The following is a 21,253-nucleotide window of genomic DNA, read 5'->3' on the forward strand; positions in this document are numbered from 1 at the left end:
TCCCAGCGGTAATAATTTCAAAGCCACGCATTCTGATATAGGTGTGGAAGCCACTAAAAATTGCCATGAAGATAAGGATGTAGTGATCGAGGAAAGGCGAACCAACGGCATCCACCTGGAGGGTTTACCCACATACAGCAAGGAACTCAATTGTTGAGCTGCAGCAACCCGCTCTATCTCCACCCATCTAAGATCTGTATTCCCCTTCCACCAGTGTTTAAGATGGGACAGAACTGTTGCATGGTAGTATTTTTTAACATCCGGGACTCCCATACCTCCACTAGAACAGTGCCTAGTCATAGTGGAAACACGGATTCTAGGTTTCCGGCCTGACCAAATAAAGTTAGTGATAATTCTCTGTAAATTTGCGAGATAGTTACTAGGCACAGAAATAACTACAGTACGAAAAAGATACAACACAATTGGTAACACCATCATTTTCACCACCGCCACCCTCCCCGCCCATGATATCATTGGCTTTGAAAACCCCTCTAACATTTTAGATATTTTAGACAACAAAGGCATATAATTTTTAGAGAAAAGTGCGGAACTGGGGCTAGTGATATACACCCCCAAGTACCTAATACTGCCCTCCTGCCATTTATATGGAAATTGTGATGTCAGCCTATTTTTAGTTTGAGAGTCAACCCCCAGGTTCAGTATCTGTGACTTCGAAGCATTAACCGAATAGTAAGAAACTCTTCCAAACTCCGCTAGAGAATGTTGTAACGCGGGCACTGACTTACAAGGGTCAGTCATAGCTATGAGAACATCATCTGCATAGAGGCCTATCTTATGTTCCGCAGATCCTACTTTAATACCCTTTATGTTAGAATTGGTCCTAATTACTTCCGCCAACGGCTCCATCACCAAAGCAAAAATGAGGGGGGACAGAGGACACCCCTGCCGTGTACCGTTACTGATTGTGAGGGGGTCAGAAAGAAAGCCAGAGGTTAAAACCCTAGCCGAAGGACTAGAGTACAATGCCGATATTGCGGAACCAATATTACCCGTCAGTCCAAAACGCGACAAAATGTGAGACAAATAGCTCCAATTTACCCTATCGAACGCCTTCTCCGCATCCAAGGTTAATAACAGAGAAGGCGTTCGGGAGGCCTCCACCCACTGCACAAGATCAATAAACCTCCTCGTCCCATCCGGAGCCTGCCGCCCGGACACAAATCCCACCTGATCAGATTTAACCAAGTTTGGAATTATATTGTATAATCTATTGGACAGGATTTTCGCATAAATTTTTATATCCGAATTTAGTAATGATATTGGGCGAAAATTTGCTGGGTCAGTGGGTTCTTTCCCCGGTTTAGGGAGAGTAACTATAGTGGCAGATAGCATTTCAGCAGGAAATGCGCCCTCGGAAACCGCTTTATTAAACACTGCTAATAAATGTGGGGCTAGAATAGAGGTGTAACACTTATAGTAATTATTAGTGAATCCGTCCGGACCCGGTGCTTTAAAGGGTTTTAGAGCAGAAATAGCTTGGGTTATCTCTTCCAGAGTAAAGGGTTCAGACAAGGCCTTCAACTGATTCTCCGAAATTTTCGGGAGAGACACCGAGTCCAGAAACTCATCAATTTCAGAAGTCGATGGTTGAAATGTCGCAGGATTATCTTTTAGGTTGTAGAGAGAGCTATAATATTTCCTAAATCGCTCAGCGATTCCTCTAGGGTCAATGATTTTATTACCCTTATCATCCATCAAAAAGGCTATACGTGTACGCAATGCTGTCTGCTTCAATTTCTTCGCTAATAACGCCCCCGCTCTATTATTATGGACATATGTTTGTACCTGCATCCTTTTAAGAAAGATATCATATTGTGACGCTAATAACACCTGTAATGACAATCGTAAAGCTCGTAATTCAGAAGCCACACCAGGGGAAGGATTAGATTTATTTCTATTTTCTAGATCCGCAATTTTAAGTGTAGTTGCGACAACCTCCGCCTCCCTCTTCCGTTTAACCCTAGAACAGGCCTTAATAATTAATCCTCTCATAAAGGCCTTATGAGCATTCCATACAGTGTGAGGACAGGAAACCGAGTTCATATTGACGGAAAAATAGTGAGATAATTCTGATTTCAAATACTCTGTATACTCAGGGTGATGCAGAATAAAATCATTCAGTTTCCATTGGGAAGGGGGGGGTGATGAAAATTTTTCCGCCAGCGATATTGACACTGGGGCGTGGTCGGACCACGTAATGTCTCCTATACTAGAGGATTGGGCTTGAACAAGAGCTCTACCATCTACCAGAAATAAATCAATTCTAGAGTATGATAGATGAGATTGCGAAAAATATGTATAATCCCTTTCTATCCCGTGCTGACACCGCCACACATCATATAAGCCTTCCTCCGCCATAACCTGAGACATCGGCACCGTAAGTCTATTTTTATTAGTAGTATCCATATTAGGATCCCCTATGGAGTTAAAATCCCCTCCCAAGACCAAAAGACCCTGGGAAAAGGATCTGATTTTGGTTAACAGCGAACGATAATAGTGTTGTTGACGCCTGTTAGGGAAGTACACATTAACAAAGGTATATAACACATTATTAATTTCACAGACAAGTCCCACATATCGCCCCAGTGGGTCTTGGATAATGGACTTCATATTAAAAGCAACTGAGGACTTAATGGCTATCATAACCCCCTTACGTTTCGCTGGGCAGGAGGAGGTGAACACATGTGGGAAAAATTTATTCGAGAATTTGGGAGTTTTGTCCGAGTGAAAGTGCGTTTCTTGCACGAAAAGTACCTCACACTTAAGTGCCCTAGCCTCTCGCCATAAAAGACTGCGCTTAAATGGACTATTAAGTCCTCTAGCATTAATGGAGGAAATATGCAGTACCATGTTTCTGGCAATAGAACATGTGCTGTGATACCCTGCGGAGTATTCTACCAACTATATCGTACTGTACCCTATTCCCCAACTTCATTCGATCCACAATCCTGGATCCCCGTTCTGTTATGAAGTATTTGGTGTTCCTGGAATATAAACATTTGAACAAAGAAAAACGAATATAAAGAATAAAAACAACTAAACCTAAAGACATAATGCTCATTGAGCACCGAAATTCCTGGGGGAGAGAACACATCATACGATACTTAGTAAGTATAAAATACCAAATCAGTGCATAACTACTTTAGCCTGTCATATTTACTTGGATGCTCGGGTCCTATAAATGACAAAACAAAAAAGCTTGCAAGAGAAAACAAAAACAATTCAGGTGTTTTTAGATCTCACAGTGTCCCACTCTTTGGTAACTTGCGATGGAGATCTGCGTTTATCCGCCAGTCCCACAGAACCAGCTGAACCGATATTCCACTTCTGCAGCCATCGTAATCCTTCTTCCACTGAAGACACTGTAATCGATGTACCATTGCGGTTAATCAGGAGCTTGACTGGGAAGCCCCATTTATACCTGATGTTGTGATCCCTTAAGAGCTTTGTCACCGGGAAAAATTCTCTGCGTGCCTGCAGGGTAGCTGCGGAGAGATCCGGAAACAGGGAGACAGAAGAATATGGCGCCGGCAGCGCCTTAAGCTTCCTGGATTGAAACATTATGCTTTCCTTTACATGGTAGAAGTGAATCCTGGCCAGCGTATCTCTCGGCGCCTTTTCAGGAGCAGCTTTGGATTTGGGCACCCTGTGAGCCCGATCTATAGTAAGATCCAGTTCCGAAAGAGAGGGTACGACAGCGAGAAAAAGACGTTTGAGAAATGCTTGAATATCTGATGGAGCCACATCCTCTGGAATGCCTCTGATTTTAAGATTATTCCGTCTGGACCTATCCTCAGCATCTGTAGCCCTAGTTTTAAGCCATTTCACCTCTTCTTCTAGTGCCGTGTGCGCATCCACTAGTTCATTATGCGCTGTAGAGACATCTTCCATTTTGCGCTCCAGATGATCCGTGCGATCCCCCAATGCAGTAACATTAGATTGAAGTTTCCGGACTAATGAGGAGACGCTTTGATTAATTCCATTCTGGAGCATAACAAGCATATTTTTCAATGTGTCCACTGTAATCGGGTCAGCAGAGGAAGGGAATTGCTGAAGGTCGCACTGAGCAGTCAGCAGAGCTGGAGAGACAGGCATCATATCCGCCTGTAAGCATTCCCTCTGATCCGGGCCCGCCTGCGCAAGCAAGGCTCCAGGAGAAGATGAGGCCCCCCTCAGACCCCCGTTTCCAGACTGCTCCGAGTCCCAAGCAGAGACTCCGTCCTCCGTAAGAACCATCGCTCTCGAGGGCGAGCCCAGAGGTGACTGGGTGCACACCTGCGGTTGCAATGGTGGAGCCGGAGAGTCCAACTCTTCTGCAGGGCCCAAAGTAGGGTTTCCAAAATATTCTGTGAGTTTTCTAGGAGCTGCCTTGCCTTTCCTTTTTGTCATGGTGATAGAAGCTACAGGTACCAGACCCCAGCAGAAAAGTATGCAAAATAATACGGGCCACTTAGTAGTGATTATACACTAGAATAGATAGCTTCCAAACACCAGCCCAGCAGCTAATTAATTGCCAATTACAACTGTGAAGAATAGGGAGTCCCCCTTCTGGATCGCTGCACAACTTTAGGCCGTGGCTTCTCAGGCCTACTCAGGCCTGCATGCGTGATCTTCACCAGAGCAGTCAATATATACAATGCTCACTGATCCAGCCACCTATGGCTAACGATAAGTACCTCACACTTCTCTCTGTGGTCAGTCCAAATCCAGCACTTTCTCACTTTCTCACTTTCTCACTCCAGTCCTCCTACTTCTTCAGGCACACCAGCCCCTTTACCTGAGATATCTAGTGTCCAGCTCTATGTGTCGGCTGTGTTCCGCGCTGCCCTCACACTGCCGTCCTCCTCACCACGTGGCAGCTCCGGCCCAGCGCTTCCTCAGTCCGGCCGCCGCTCCAAGAGGCTGATTCCACCCGCTGCACCTCCCGGTCCGCTCACCTCACGTACCCGACAGGAGCCCCGAGGTATGCTGCAGTCAATACGCTGATTTGAAGTACTTAAAAGTACTTAGCTACGCTTTGTGCCGCTTTAATCGTATGATGTGGCAGGAGCCCCGGGATCAAGCGGCCATCTCCTTCAGCAGCCAAACTCCGCCCCACATCGGGGCGTTTTTAATACATTTACTAGCTGGGCGCTCTGACGAGAAGTATCATCCACTTCTCTTCAGAACGCCCAGCTTCTGCCAGATCATGCTGTGACGTCACTCACAGGTCCTGCATCGTGTCAGACGAGCGAGGACACATCGGCACCAGAGGCTACAGATGATTCTGCAGCAGCATCGGCGTTAGCAGGTAAGTCGATGTAGCTACTTACCTGCAAACGCTGATGCTGCTGCAGAATCAACTGTAGCCTCTGGTGCCGATGTGTCCGACACGATGCAGTACCTGTGAGTGACGTCACAGATCTGCACTGCCAGAAGCTGGGCGTTCTGAAGAGAAGTGGATGATACTTCTCATCAGAACGCCCAGCTAGTAAAAGTATTAAAAACGCCCCGATGTACGCACATAATACACGCCCACTTGGACTTTTACTTTTAAACACACCCACTTGGACTTTTGCAAGCCTCATTTGCATAAATATAAAAATGGTCATAACTTGGCCAAAAATGCTCGTTTTTTAAAAATAAAAACGTTACTGTAATCTACATTGCAGCGCCTATCTGCTGCAATAGCAGATAGGGGTTGCAAAATCTGGTGACAGAGCCTCTTTAAATGATAATATTATGGCTGTTTGCAGCCACCACTAGGTGGAGTCTAGAAGCTATTACTAATTATACATTTCACTAATAGATAAAACAGTATGTAGTAAGCTCCCCTAGTGGTGACTGCAGGAAACAGAATTTTATTATTTAAATGGTCACTAACTGCTCAACAATCTTTGCATAAATCAATAGTACAAGCGAATATAAGAAACTTTGTAATAAATCTTATTAGAGAAAAATGCCTCTTTCTCTGCTTATCAGGCTCCCCTTACCCTCCTTTCTAGCGATTTACTCACTCTGAATTTACTGTTTTATCTGGCTCCTTAAGACAAAATGGACCGTCAGCTCACTGACGGATCAGGTTACAGATGCGCATAGAAATCTATGGGGAGGAGGGATCAGGATAGGAGAGCAGGAGCAGAGAGATAGATGCAGCGACAAACAGAGATACTGCTGCAGCTTCTAATGAGTGTTCTATCTCCCTGAAGTGCTGGATTTACAGCTACACTGCTCATTACTGCTGTATAAATCTCCTCCATCCTGCTGATGCTTCTATATAGGTGATAGACAGAGATAGGGGAGCAGGATGTTCTCTTCTCTGTGTGCAGTGTATAGAAGACATTATAGCAGTTTGGCTCCACCCACTAGTTTCGGGAAACCTGAGAATTTCAGATAGAGGCTGAAGAGGGGACAACTGATAAATAATGAAGAATGCAAGTCACAAAATGGCCAGAAATAGTGTTATTCCTCATGTACACACATATGACAACTCAAACCTAAAAGTTACTTGAAAGGTTAGGTATGTTTTAATTCTATGTCTGTGCAGGGGATTTGGAGCACTATATATTTTAAAAAACAAAACAGAGTTCTAATATATAAAAAAGATATTTAGAAAAAAGTAATCTGCACAAAATGTTGGACCTAAACGTAGCAGTGTTAAAAGTTGGAAATTTGTTTATCTATAGTTATTATAGTCTGTATCTGAGGAATCACTAAGCTGGTGGAAGTTAAAGGGGTTGTCCACAAATGGACAACTGATGATATCCACAGGATAGGTCATCAGTATATGATCGGTAGGGGTCCGACACCCGGACCCCGCACCGATCAGCTGCTCCGGCTGCCTCCGTGCACCAAACGTTCATGCCGGAAAGAGTTGGCTCCGGTCACGGAATAGCAGCCGAGCTGCAGTACTACAGCTCTGCACCTATTCAAGGGAATAGGAGCAGAGCTGCAGTTCTCCAGAGCGGCCGCTATGCAGTGCTCGGAGCCATCTGCTTCCGGCTCCAACTACTGCATACCCTTCAAAACATCCGGCACCTTTGGATAGGTCATTAGTTGTCTGTTTGTGGACAGCCCCTTTAAGAGCAACTGGGGCCAGATCTAAAAAGCATCACATTAATGATGAAGCAAAGCTCAGTTGGTCTATTGATAACTGATTTATCAGAAGGGGGTGAAGTATAAAACAAAATTATTAGTGATTTGAGTTACGTTTTGGTCATCAATATTTAGCCAAAATATAATAATCTCTATTTTGTAGTAATTGCAAAAAGAAAGGGTAGAGCAAATATTTGAAACCCTCTACTCCATTAAGTCTCAAAGATGCACATTGCTCTGGTCTCTACAAATGAGCGAATGTTTTCCAAAATGTAAATCACTCTTCTTTGTGAATCTTCAACCTGGCAAATTCGATTCTACCATCTCTAGTAGAGTGATAGCTATACTAGATATAAGTAAGAAATCAAACTTGTGTTCAGTCGTTCTGAGCCCATTCTTGCACCTTTAAATAATTGTACGCCAAAGGTCTAAGGTAGTTGGTGCACACTGAGGTATCATTACCCAATGGCACGCTGCCCATGAGTTAACCAGCAAGGGACTAATGCCACGTATGACAGGATTAGAAAAAACTCTGAACTCAGCAGTGATTTAATTCAGTATCCCAATCAAACCTGATGGGGGAACTTTACAATAAACTTACTTTAGATCAACAATAAACAATGTTAGATTAAAGACTATGTACACCTTTGAAATGTTTTTTTTTTATTTTCTTTAATAAAAATATCTACCAGTGTGTCTTTAAAAATATTTTTTATTAAAAATGTTTTACTTTTTCAGATAGAGCTGCTTTGTATGTCTATTCATGCGCTGAGACCTGAATCAGTTATGAACTTAGATGTGATAGATAGCAGCTCGATCCTGCGTGTTAAGAGACATGCAGGACTCGCTGACACTGAACCCGTCAATCCCGCGGTCCTGATGGATACAGGATTCAGTGCAAGACACAGCTGCTCTATATACAGGATACAGAGCAACTGTATCTCAAAAAGTAAAAATCATTTTTAATAGAAAGTATTTTAAAGGGTAACTAAACGTTCAACAAACTTCTCACATGTTATAGTGACATGTCAGAAGTTTTGATTGGTGGGGGTCCGAGCACTGAGACCTCCACCAATCACTAAAATGAAGTGGCAGAAGCACTTGTGTGAGCGCAGAGCCGCTTCGTATTGTTCGGCTTTTTCTGGAAAGCCGATGTAGCGGCGTACGGGCTCATAGACTTTCTATTGAGTCCTTATACCGCTTTCTGAAAAGCTGAACAGAAACTAAGCGGCTCAGCCCTCACACGAGCACTTTTGCAGCTTCCTTTTAGCGATTGGTGGGTGTCTCAGTGCTCAGACCCCCACCAATCAATACTTCTGACATGTCACAATGACATGTCAGGAGTTTGTTGGACGTTTAGTTACCCTTTAAAAGTTGCACCAAACACACTGACATTTTTAAAGGTGTACATGCCTTTTAAGTGGGAATCTGAACTGAATACCACTTTTCTCCCTCAATAATGGCTTCATGCCTTGAAATGGTCTAAAAGGGGTTCAGCATGCATAAACTTTTGGGAGGCCTTTCAGAAAATGTTGCTATCCTGGCAAAACTGTGACTCTCAAGGTACGCTGATGTACATATTTTGGTCTTTTTGGCTATGATTTTATCCATACTTTAATCACGTATTCCCCCATCTCCCAAACTGGCTCTACTTTTCTTGGGTTTGGAATATATTCCATTTGATTTTAGAACCAAATCTGTCACATTCCCACAACAACTGAAAGTTACAGTGGAAATCTCATAATCTACCTCCGATTTTGGATATTATTCGATGTATTGATTCAAACTCTGAATATGAGCGTAGGCTAGCTCTCCATAGAAATAAAGTACAAAATTCCCACATATGCTGACACTATTGGTCATCCTCCCATTGTGCGAATCAAGTGTAACCCTGACTATACCCCAAAAACTTTATTTTATATACTAAAGTCCATGATCACAACATTCCCAAATAAATGTCCCATATATGTGATCTAGTTCTTTGGATTGATGTTCTCTCTTACCTTATTCATTTATTTCAACTAATTTTGTCTAGCCCCCTTTTGGGCTAATGTTTATTACTTTAGTTTAACTTATGTCTCCTATCAAGCTAATGTGATGGCACATTATCTAACCTCAATCTCTCTATTCCTGATCGGACAACTGGTAATGTAATCGTATCCTACTTAGCTTTTGCCTTTTATTGTATTGTGAAGAATACATTACTGTGTAATTCTTTATTGTCAGGTAAAATTTTGTGTCGTTTGCTTTCACGAGACTGCTTTATGCCAATGTATTCCTGCTTTGACTTGTTGCTATATTCTGTTTTTAAAAAGCTAAATATAATATTTTATTTTTTTTTAAAAGAAAAGGGAAAAAAAGGGATGAAATATTTTTTTTGTCAGTAACGCCCAAATTAATTCAACAAATCGTATGTCCTCCAAAATGGTATGCATTAAAAGAGTACAACTTGACCCACAAAAAATGACCTTTTACAAAAATAAAAAATTAAACAAAAAGTTTTGTTTGGTCCTGAAGCACAAAAATGGTTTGGTCCTAAAGGTAACATCGGAGCTTAGCTTCATAGAAGATGTTTAATTTGTAAACCAAAATTGTCTATTCTCATTCATATCCTATTCCAGATTGAGGAGGAGGGGGAGAGGGACAGCAAGAGTAGGTGCGACTCTTGACTGAGGTCTTTTAGACATCACATGACTTCTAATAAATTCTGCCATACACTTGTATATATCATTATTGTTTCTTTGCTTCCTAACTTTAAAGATGGATGTGTTTTTCATGGTTTATCAACTCCTTATTTTAACCAAGCAATGTTCCTGATGGCTTGAAAGTCTGCCATTAAATAGGATTTTTGAATAGGGGTAGATTTGACCTGTCGGCCTCGAAAATAAATGTATTTGGCACTAGACTGTGGTCGTAAACCAGTCATGATGTCATATTACTGTGTGGTACAAGGCTGTTTTCATCTTGGTGTAGACTTAGAAGATAAGCATGTTGTGTGTTCATCTACACGTATTGAATACAGCCTTCTGCAGGTACACGAGAGGGGGTCCCCGATTTAGTTCTATTTTGTGCTTTGTTTAACACAAAAAAAAGGCTTTTTTGAGACTTCCCTAAGCTGAGAGTGCTGTCGACACAATGCATTTTACTTTGCATAAAGGCATCACATTGCTTCAATGAACAGCTTATCTACGAAAGAGACACAGGCACATTTGCAATCCTAAAATGGAGAGAGCTTCTCCTGCAGTGTGACTTTTCCATTTATATACTAATCTTCCCTTTGTGTTTCCATGAAAGAAAAGATTTTCTGCCAATGCATTTCAGAAAACAAAATCTCCATTTAAATTAACAGAAAAGAAAATAGCGCAAACGGGGCCAGATGTGAGAACCATCACCTCAACTGTAGGAACAGGTAGGCAACCTTTTGATCACCAGCTAGGTGGAAGGTGCATGTTTGAAAGTGCCCTGGTAGGACATGTAGCAACACAACAGCTAGTGGACAGGAGTTACTAAAAGGGGTTGTCCACTTATACAATCCCTTTATGTTAGAAGGTTTCCTTGAAAATAAGCTGATCACTGAAGTTCTTCCGATGCTGAAACTCTGAGCGATCAGCTGTAATCTGAAGGGAACCCTGACAGCAAGTGTTCAATTCCCCTGCAGCACCACCACGGGGGAAAGGATGCATTACATGTTGCCTATTGAAATCAATGGGCTATCCAAGACATGCCGGGATCTCCAGAGAGAGAGAGAGAGAGAGATGCTCTTTGTAGAAGTTCTGTACTCTGGCTAATTGATGGAGGGACTCCCCTCTATTAACTCTTATAGGGTATTTGAAAATGCTTAACCAGCAACCCCTTTAAGCAGTCTATAGATAAATGTTAATCATGGGCTGCAAAGTCAATGATCAAAGATTCTCCTAAAAATATTCGGGTCTATGGAGGCAGTAGAAGCGAGTGACTGTCAATCACCTATGGCACTAATAATCTTGTGAGACAACTCTATGAAACCGCTGCTGAAATCCAAACTTGCTGATCTATTTTTCTCTAGAGAATAAAGAAAGAAAGTTTCTGACAATCCCGAAAGATTATATATTTTTGGCAGGTCTTAAAGAGGCTCTGTCACTAGTTTAGTAATGCCCTATCTCCTAGCTAATCTAATAGGCGCTGTCACACTGGTAATGATAGCGCAAATTGTTTCCCAAAACATTTATTATTTTAAAAGTTATGAGCTTTTTTCTAAATATGCAAATGAGCCTTTATTAGACAACTGGAAGGTAACACCAGCGATTCTTCTGAGGTGGAGCTTCCTCACAACCTCTGACGCTGTCCTATCAGCATGAAGCTGCTTCACACAGTGTGAGAGACTGAGGCTGGAGGGAAGGGGATCATAGCCATATTGACGGCTCTGGACCACCTAGAACAGCGGTTCTGGTGTCATATAAAAGAGGAGATTCTAATCTTTCATATGACACCAAGATCTAACTGTGACACAACCGGAGATATCGCCAGTTGAAACCAAAGTTGGCAATTGAAGCTGTATACTATACGATCACACTGTGTTGCTGGGCAGGGAAGGGGGAGAAGCTGTATGCTGATTGGACAGCGTCATACAGAAAAAATTACACCGCCCAGAGTGAAAAGAAAGAGTCACCTCCTATTTGGCTATTAGAGCCAAATTAGCATATTTAAAAAAAAAATGCTCATAACTTTGCAAATAATAAAAGTTTTTTTTTTAAAACAAATCATACTGTGGTTATCAGCAGCAAATCACCTATTAGATTAGTTAGGAAATAGGGAATTAATAAACTGGTGACAGATCCTCTTTAACAAAGACGAGAGAACCTGCCATGACCAATCTACTGTCATTAGTTTCAGACTTGTGGAGAGGATTTAGCTACTATTACCCAGTAACCAGAAGAAATATTTCAATCTTTAACGCACCCAACAACAATGTACAAAATTTCCCAGTTACACTCAAACTCTAAGGGTCCTTTCACACGGGTAGGAAATAATAATCGCCGATTGAGAATATAGAAAGTCGATCGACGTTCGTTTTACTTCCACTTACATTCAGCATAGAAATTGTATAGGTGTGAATGATCTTTAATATGATTATTGTCTCCATACAGTTTGCATTATTGTTGGCAGCACATCCCCTATCAAGGGGAGATCTGTCGGCAACAAACGATGATTTTTAGGACCGCATGAAAGATGTGATCAACGACAAATAACCATTTTCCCGTTTAGCGGCTGATCGATAGATTTGTTCACTCTGGGCATCGATCAATCGGGACCTGTGTAAAAAGCCCTTTACATTGAATAGCTTTATAAATATTTGCTTTACTTATTTTGTATTGATTTTGGGTAATGATATATGATTAAAAAAAAAGCTACATTTCGAATTCTTCAGGAGTCCTGTTGCAAGAAGGCAGTGCATTGTGAGAGCTCAGATAAGTTATTATTTACTATAAACTGGTCATATACAGTAGATAAAAATTCTAGCGGATAACTATGATTTCTAAATCTGCTATCCTGCCTATGCAAATTGCTGGCTTCATATGGTTGTCCTGTATGGGTTGTTTTTTTGCACCACACATTCAAAGAACAACAAGAACATGCAGGGGGGTGAGCGACATTCAAAAAATGAGTAACCTCCCCTTGTATGATACAATATTGAAAAAATTAGCAAAGAAGCAGCACTCAAAAATAAAGTGAATTTTTTCACCAAACATCCACTGCAACATTTCACCTTCTCAATGAAGGCATTTTCAAGCCTTGAAAATGCCTTCACTAAAAGGGGAAACGTTGCAGTGGATGTTTGGTGAATAAATTCACTTTATTTTTGAGTGCTGCTTCTTTGCTCATCTACTAGCGCCACTGTAGCTCCCTGGAACGCTTCTTGATGTCTCTGTCCATATATGGACAGTGACATCAGTGGAAACTCCTGCTGCTGCAGCGGAATCCCCGTCCACAGGATTGCAGACGCTGCGACCGGGGATTCCACTCCAGGAGAAGCCAATGACGTCATTGTCCATAAATGCAAACAGATATACTATGGACCCTTGGTAGCTGGCGGGCTCAATATATAAACTAACGAATTGATGCCAACAGGCAAGATAGCCCTATTTCCCAGCCACCACTAAAATTCTAAATCTTTATTATGCTATATTTAGTGAACAGACAAACCAAACATATAGGATTAAAATTATCAATGACTGGAAAGGGCCAGAGAATGTAGTTAATTGTTGCGCAGTGCACGTGTATATGACACCTATTGGCTAAGGCATCCGATCTAAGCACAGAGACTGCTGATTATAGTTGCAGCCTCATAAGTAGACTATCAGTGTACCCAGTATCCATGCATGTGTTAAAATTAGAAGAGCCCCCCGACATGTTTCGCTACAGATGTAGCGTCCTCAGGGGTTATCGGGGCTAATGAATCATTCGTTAATTGTCCATAAATGGACACAGACGACAGGAGCTTATCCTGGAGTGGAATCCTCAGTTACAGCATCGGCAACACTGTGGACGGGGATTCGGCTGCAGCTGCAGGTGTTTCCCCTGATGTCACTCTCCATATATGGACAGAGAAATCAAGCAGCACTCAGGGAGCTACAGTGGCGCTATCTACAGGAAGGGGGGGGGGTTTGCTATCTACAAGGGGGCTGTGGGCTGTGTGGCACTACCTACAAGGGGGCTCTGGGCTGTCTGGCACTACCAACCAGGGGGCTGTGGGCTGTGTGGCACTACCAATCAAGGGGCTGTGGGCTGTGTGGCACTACCAACCAGGGGGATGTGGGCTGTGTGGCACTACCAACCAGGGGGCTGTGTGGCACTACCAAACAGGGGGCTGTGTGGCACTACCAACAAGGGGGCTGTGGGCTGTGTGGCACTCCCAACCAGGAGGTTTTGTGGTGCTCCCTACCAGGGGGCTGTGTGACGCTCCCTACCAGGGGGCTGTGTGGCGCTCTCTACAGGAGGCTGTGTGGCGCTATCTACAAGGCGGCTGTGTGGCGCTATCTACAAGGGGGCTGTGTGGTGCTATCTACAAAGAGGCTGTCTGGCGCTACCTACAAGGGGGCTGTGTGGCGCTACCTACAAGGGGGCTGTGTGCTGCTACCTACAGGAGGAATCTGTGAGTGGGGGGGGATGGTCATTTTACTGTGAATGGAGGGCTGATGGTCATTTTACTGTGAGTGGGGGGGGGCTGATGGTCTTCAAGTGGTTTCTGCCTCATGATGTCCAATTGAAATTAATAGGAGGCAGAAAATACCTGCGTCGCTCGTTTGTAGTTTTTTTCCTGTGTCTTTTGCATTCGCTTCAATGGCTTAAGAAAAAACACACAAAAAAAGTTCAAACATCGCTGTCACTTCCTGAAGGAATTTTGAGGCAGATTTTTTTTGCCTTACAAAAAACGCTGTGTAAACATTATTGTCTCAGGGCTTGCACCCACTTGCTGCTGGATCTTTTGTCTCTCTCTCTCTCGTCCTAATGTTGGACTGAAACGTCGCACTTTTTCTATTCTATCGGAGTGCTGCAAGATTTATTTCTTTGGGATATATATATATATATTTTATATTTATATATATATATATTTATATATATATATTTATATTTGCCATGCCTGAAGGCTGACACGTATTAGGCTATTGACACTTGTTAAGACTTCAACTAACAAATGTTGGCCTTTTCTCCATCAAAATATTTTTTTTCGAAAGACAAAAAAAAGAACAAAAACTTGCATCTCGGGAAAGAATGAAAATGAAGGATCCACTAAAAAGACCAGGGACTGGACAAAACTTTTAACATAAAATTTAAAAGCAGAGAACGTATTTAGTAGAAGCCTGAAAATGTATACACAGGCCATTTGTATTGTGGTTCCCTATGTTCTACTCTTCAGTTCATACATGAGAGGCTCTAGAAGTTGCAAAGATGCATCACAGTCCAGACTGACATTTGGCGTGTGCGGTTATCCAAATGCATCAGGCTGGAGATAATCTGCTGCACCACTTTATGGTGACATGATGCAACAAATGGAGACAATTAGCGAGTGACAAGCATTGTCACTTGCTAATTATTTGATTTATTGCTCATTATGACTTGACTAAGAATAGCCTTAGCCATTCTTCCAGTGCCAGCCAATCACAACATATTGGCTACCAGTGATTGGATGGCAGGAGTGACTACTGGGATCCCAGGGGTTTACTTACCTTTTCATTATTTATTTTGAATCATTAAGATTTAATTACTCTTTGCATAGATTGTAATTGTGAGTTTTCTCTACTCTAGTTGTCATTGAGCCATGTCAGGAGACAACACTAAGGCAGGTCCATGGACACAACCCCCAACTGATTTGCAGAATAAAGGGGCTTCGGCTCTTAGTAGTGAATATTAGCCCCTTTAGCAGTAGTCTGATACTTTGGGAGTGCTATTCACTTCAGTGCTGTCTTTGGCTTTGAAATAAGTGGTCATTTTAAACCATACTGTGTCAGAGCTTCCAAATCTCAACGAGCAGTGAATCTGTGCGATCATCACATGATCAGGACAGATTTCTAGCCCCTGGAAGTAAACAATGAAAGTTCCAATTGAATGTCAGCAAGCATAGATCTTAAAGGGGCTCTGTCACCAGATTTTGCAACCCCTAGCTGCTATTGCAGCAGATCGGCGCTGCAATGTAGATTACAGTAACGTTTTTATTTTTAAAAAACGAGCATTTTTGGCCAAGTTATGACCATTTTTGTAGTTATGCAAATGAGGCTTGCAAAAGTCCAAGTGGGTGTGTTTAAAAGTAAAAGTCCAACTGGGCGTGTATTATGTGCGTACATCGGGGCGTTTTTAATACTTTTACTAGCTGGGCGCTCTGAAGAGAAGTATCATCCACTTCTCTTCAGAACGCCCAGCTTCTGACAGTGCAGATCTGTGACGTCACTCACAGGTCCTGCATCGTGTCGGCCACATCGGCACCAGAGGCTTCAGTTGATTCTGCAGCAGCATCGGCGTTAGCAGGTAAGTTGATGTAGCTACTTACCTGCAAACGCTGATGCTGCTGCAGAATCAACTGTAGCCTCTGGTGCCGATGTGGCCGACACGATGCAGGACCTGTGAGTGACGTCACAGATCTGCACTGTCAGAAGCTGGGCGTTCTGAAGAGAAGTGGATGATACTTCTCTTCAGAGCGCCCAGCTAGTAAAAGTATTAAAAACGCCCCGATGTACGCACATAATACACGCCCACTTGGACTTTTACTTTTAAACACACCCACTTGGACTTTTGCAAGCCTCATTTGCATAACTACAAAAATGGTCATAACTTGGCCAAAAATGCTCGTTTTTTTAAAATAAAAACGTTACTGTAATCTACATTGCAGCGCCGATCTGCTGCAATAGCAGATAGGGGTTGCAAAATCTGGTGACAGAGCCTCTTTAAAAGCCATGAGGAGTTGATAAAGAAAGTATATCGGAAAATCGTATAACTTTTCATTTTACAAAAGAATACCCTTTATTTGATGAAACTGTAATACCCCTTTAAATGTGAACATTTGTGGTTATAGAAGCCGTATAATTGTCATCTTTTAATCTTACGCTTTTGTTTATGTTGCCACGATGGTATCCTGTATACTTCATCAAAGGCCAAGCAATCTTATTTTATAGATAGCATAACAGGGCCGTATAAATCATTTCATCAAGATAAGGCAGTATCATCCATTATAAAAGCACAGAAGCCATACAGCAGCGCCTCACTGTGTACACGGAGAATTCTAATAATATGTTCGCTTTTCCTCCTTCTTTCCTTAAGATTCAGCGGTTAAAAGCTCTGATTGAATTTCATCTTGATTTCATTAAATATTCATAAAGGCCAATTAGAAGGGCAGCTAAGTAGAAGCCAAGGCTCCTTTCCATCATCCTGTCAAAGAGAGTCCATCCATCGGCCTGTTTGCCTTAGGACTCTCTAGTCAATATCCTCATTCAATCATTTATGGAGCAGATCTGCAAATCACTGTTCCCTTCCAGTATATGACTTTATAGACAGATAAGGGACGTACGGATGGAAGACGGGAGATGGGGGGGTCTAATCAGTTGCAAAGGCAATATGCTTACGCTGTAGAAAGCTAAATGCAAATGAGAGCGGAAAAAAAAACCACACTCAATCAAAGGTTGGAATGGAAATCTTTCTTTTTAATGAGCAATGACATTGGTACAGCCCTGATTACATTGAAGAAAAACTGCTTAAAATTCGCAGTCAATCACAAAGTTTATTTTAACCTTTTTTTTGTGAAGAAACGGCAGGGTTACAGTTTAATTCATCGAGGGTGCTTATCTCTCCCTGCAACTGCTAATTTTAAAATTACAACCCGTATGGAATGTGCTGAGCCGCGTCCCTCAAATATATATTGATGTTTATATTCAAAGGAGCCTATTAGCCCAGACTGTTTTCTCTTTGCTGATGCAAGGACTTATTAAAGCGGCAGTTCTGTTTATAAGGTTACGGTGACGGGGATCGGCTGTAATGAAGGACAGATAATTTGCTGTATGTGTTTATTTTTTTTTTATTTGTCTTTATATGGTAATTTATTGAGATGTATTTAAATTTGCCCAGTGGTTAACAAGCCATGAACGTCAGGGGAGTTCTTTATCAAACTCAGTCAACTGGGAAATGTGTCCAAAACCGGTGTAAAAAACAGACCAAAAAATGTGTATCGGAAGCAATAAGTAGTTTTGTTTAATGCTTTGTCAAATGTATGAACAGTATACAGATAGTTAAATCAGTATTACATACTCCATTGCTTTTCTTCCAGCCCTTGTATTCAACAGGATGTGGCATTTTAGGTTGCCTAGCAACCACGCAGCGCCCTGTCTAGGTCAGTACCATCTGAGTACTGTAGTCCCTCAAGTTACAATATCAAAGGGCTATTCCCAATATTACATTTATACGCCATGGTACCAGTTATGAAAAATGAGTAATATTTGCAAATTGTACCGTTTCTTAAACGTTGATGTGTCCAAATATATGACTCTCCAAAAAAAAACATCCTATCGTCTTGTTTTTTAACTGGTTGGCCCCGGTTACACCAGTAGTCCGTCTTCTAACAGGACGATCATGTGTACTTCTCCGCTATTCCTGTATAGCGGTTTACTCCTCCCTGACCTGTGCAATGGAACATGCACAGTTTTTCCGTTCTCACCGCACAGGATGCGTGTGCGCAGTTTATCAGCTCTTCCTGCCATCGGCTATGTTTTCCGGTTGCTCGGCTGTGTTAGTTACACAGGAAAGAGCAGGGTACACTGGGGAATTGAGTTTTCAGTGTGGCAGCGGGCGGTCATGTGGTTTGAACTGCTGCATCGCCCATTCTGCCACCTGCCGATTGCAAGATTTACAGAGCCGCAGCAGTACCTACTTGGCAAGGGAAGTCACAGTTACAATGCGTTTTTAATACATACATTTATATGTGACTTTGAAAAAAACATGGGATGTTGGGTCCACCCCTTAGTTCTGGGACAAACATTGTAACTTAAAAATATTGTAACTTGAGATTATAACTATAGTAATTGGTTCCAAGTCCCCAATATAAGATAAGATAAATATATATATATATATATGCAGATAACTAATACAGATTAAACAAAAGTCCTAAGGAATTCCTTTCTATGTTGAGGACAGGAGATTCTTCAGGGTACACACCCGTTGTCCATAGGAGAAGCTTGTAATGGCACAGGTAAAAATAATGGGATTTCGGATGCTGCGCATACCTGTGCTGCCAATGTCTCTCCTTGTCTCACCTCCGGCAGCCTCTCCATAGATACTCCATATCCATGCAAGAGATCTCCTACAACTTAACCCCTTAGTGACCACCAATACGCCTTTTCAAGGCGGCCTAGTCTAAGTCCTGCACAGGTCTCCCGTGCTGGCTGATGACAGCCGGGCTCCTGCTCCAACGGCCGCGATTGAAGTTTACTTCGATCGTGGCCGTTTAACCCGTTAAATGCCGCTGTCAATAGCGACCACGGCACGTCCTAATAGATTGCCTGTCAGATTTACACTGACAGGCAATAATGCTTTGGTATACTAAGTATACCAAAGCATTATAGCAGTGATCTAAAGATCGCATAGTAAAGTCCCCTAGTGGGACAAAAAAAAAAAAGTAAGTAATGTGACATAAAAATGAATAATAAAAATGACAGTAAAAAGAAACCCCAAAAAACATTTTTTTTCCATAAAAAGTGGTTTATTTAGTAAAAGTGTAAAAAATAAATAGAAGTACACATATATGGTATCACCGCGACTGTAATAACCCAAACAATAAAGTTAATTTGTAATTTAAATCACAAGGTGAACACTGTAAAAAAAACCTCAAAAAACAATGGTGAAATTGCTATTTTTTTCCATAGCCCCCCCAAAAAAATCATAATAAAAGTTAATCAATAAGTCCCATATACCCCAAAATGGTACCAATCAAAACTACGCCTTGTCCTGCAAAAAACAAGCTCACATATCACTACATTGACAGAAAAATAAAAAAGTTACTGCTCTTGCGACGATGCAAAAACAAATAATTTTAGTTCAAAAGAGTTATTATTGAGCAAAAGTCGTAAAACATAAAAAACCTCTACATATGTAGTATCGCCGTAATCGTACCGACCCGTAGAATAAAGGTTATATGTTATTTACGCAGCACAGTGAACGGTATCAATTTAAAACGCATAGAACAATGGCGGAATTTCAGGGGGGTTTTCTATTCGTTTATTCCCAGTAATGAATCAACGGGATGGTTCCCGTTATACCTCCCAACTTTGTAACAAATATATTGAGGAAGGGTAAATTTCTAAAATATAACTTTTATTTTTCCCATAAAAATGAAATAACAATATCGTTGTATGTGATAATATATTGCATTAAAAGCCTGCGTATTCGGCTTGAGTGTAGGATAGATGTTCCCAGAATGAGTACAGCAGGGTAGTTTAGGATCATAGGGTTGTACAGTGGTATCCTGTCAATCCCCAGACTAAATTTCTGCCCTCTCTGTTGACAACGATATCTGGTACTCGTTCTTACACAAACGACCACTCTGTCTCTGAAGCCAATCCCCAGTTAGTTCTGTAACTGAGAGTGCTTATCACAGGGTTATATTTATTATATCGTTGTCAATAGTGAGGGCTGAGAATCTTTTTGTGGATTAGGTGGAATACCACTGCATACTCATGTGATCCCAATCAACCCTGTGACAAGCACTCTCAGTTACGGAACTAACTGGGGATTGGCTTCAGAGACAACGTGGTCATTCTTGTAAGAATGAGTACCAGATATCGTTGTCAACAGAGAAGGCAGAAATTTAGTCTGAGGAATGACAGGATACCACTTTACAACCCTATGATCCTAAACTACCCTGCTGTACTCATTCTGGGAACATCTATCCTACACTCAAGCCGAATATGCAGGCTGTATATGCAATATATTATCACACAATGATATTGTTATTCCATTTTTATGGGAAAAAATAAAAGTTATATTTTAGAAATTTACCCTTCCTCAATATATTATTTTTTTTTCTATTCCCTCCAAAAAAAGTTAATAAAAGTTAATCAAAAAATGATATGTACCCCAAAATTGTGTCATTAAAAAGTACAACTAATCGCGCAAAAATCAAGTCCTCATACAGCTATGTCGACAGAAAAATAGAAAAGTTAAAGCTCTTTGAAGGAGACGATGAAAAAATAAAAAAAAATTGCTTAGTAATTAGGGCCTAAAATAGGCTGGTCGCGAAGGGCTTAAAGGGGCAGGCCTATGTTGGCTAGCTAATGCTCAGCCTGCCACATCTTGCCAGGGTAACAAGATTTTTTTCATCTTGTCCGTATTTAGGGTTATACGCAGTTTGCTATTCTGGAATTAACATGTACTGCTATGCGATCGCTGCCTGCATTGGGTATTTCTTGCATAAACTCTGCCAGTCCTGACCTTAGATTTATATGACCTATTGATTCGCATACTTCGCTTCAGTAATACCCATTGCAAACCGTTCCCATTGTTTTTAGAGACTACTCTGGCGACGCGACCTGTGGATTCCCTGTATGAAGTCCATTCCCCAGTGAGGGGCGTTTTAACGTCAAGGTTTAGAAATGCCCACATCTAAGTGGGTTCACAGTGGGTCCACAATCCTTTCCCAGGG

General features: G+C 41.7%; 1 protein-coding gene across 3 annotated transcripts in view; it reads right to left on the bottom strand.

Moving 5' to 3' along the window:
• AGBL4 (AGBL carboxypeptidase 4) overlaps positions 1–21,253 on the bottom strand; it is a 1,201,113-nt gene that overhangs the window by 494,490 nt on the left and 685,370 nt on the right. The gene's annotated exons all lie outside the window — the stretch shown is intronic.

The sequence above is a fragment of the Rhinoderma darwinii genome, chromosome 7 (genome assembly GCF_050947455.1).
Source record: "Rhinoderma darwinii isolate aRhiDar2 chromosome 7, aRhiDar2.hap1, whole genome shotgun sequence".
Classification (NCBI taxonomy): Eukaryota; Metazoa; Chordata; class Amphibia; order Anura; family Rhinodermatidae; genus Rhinoderma; species Rhinoderma darwinii.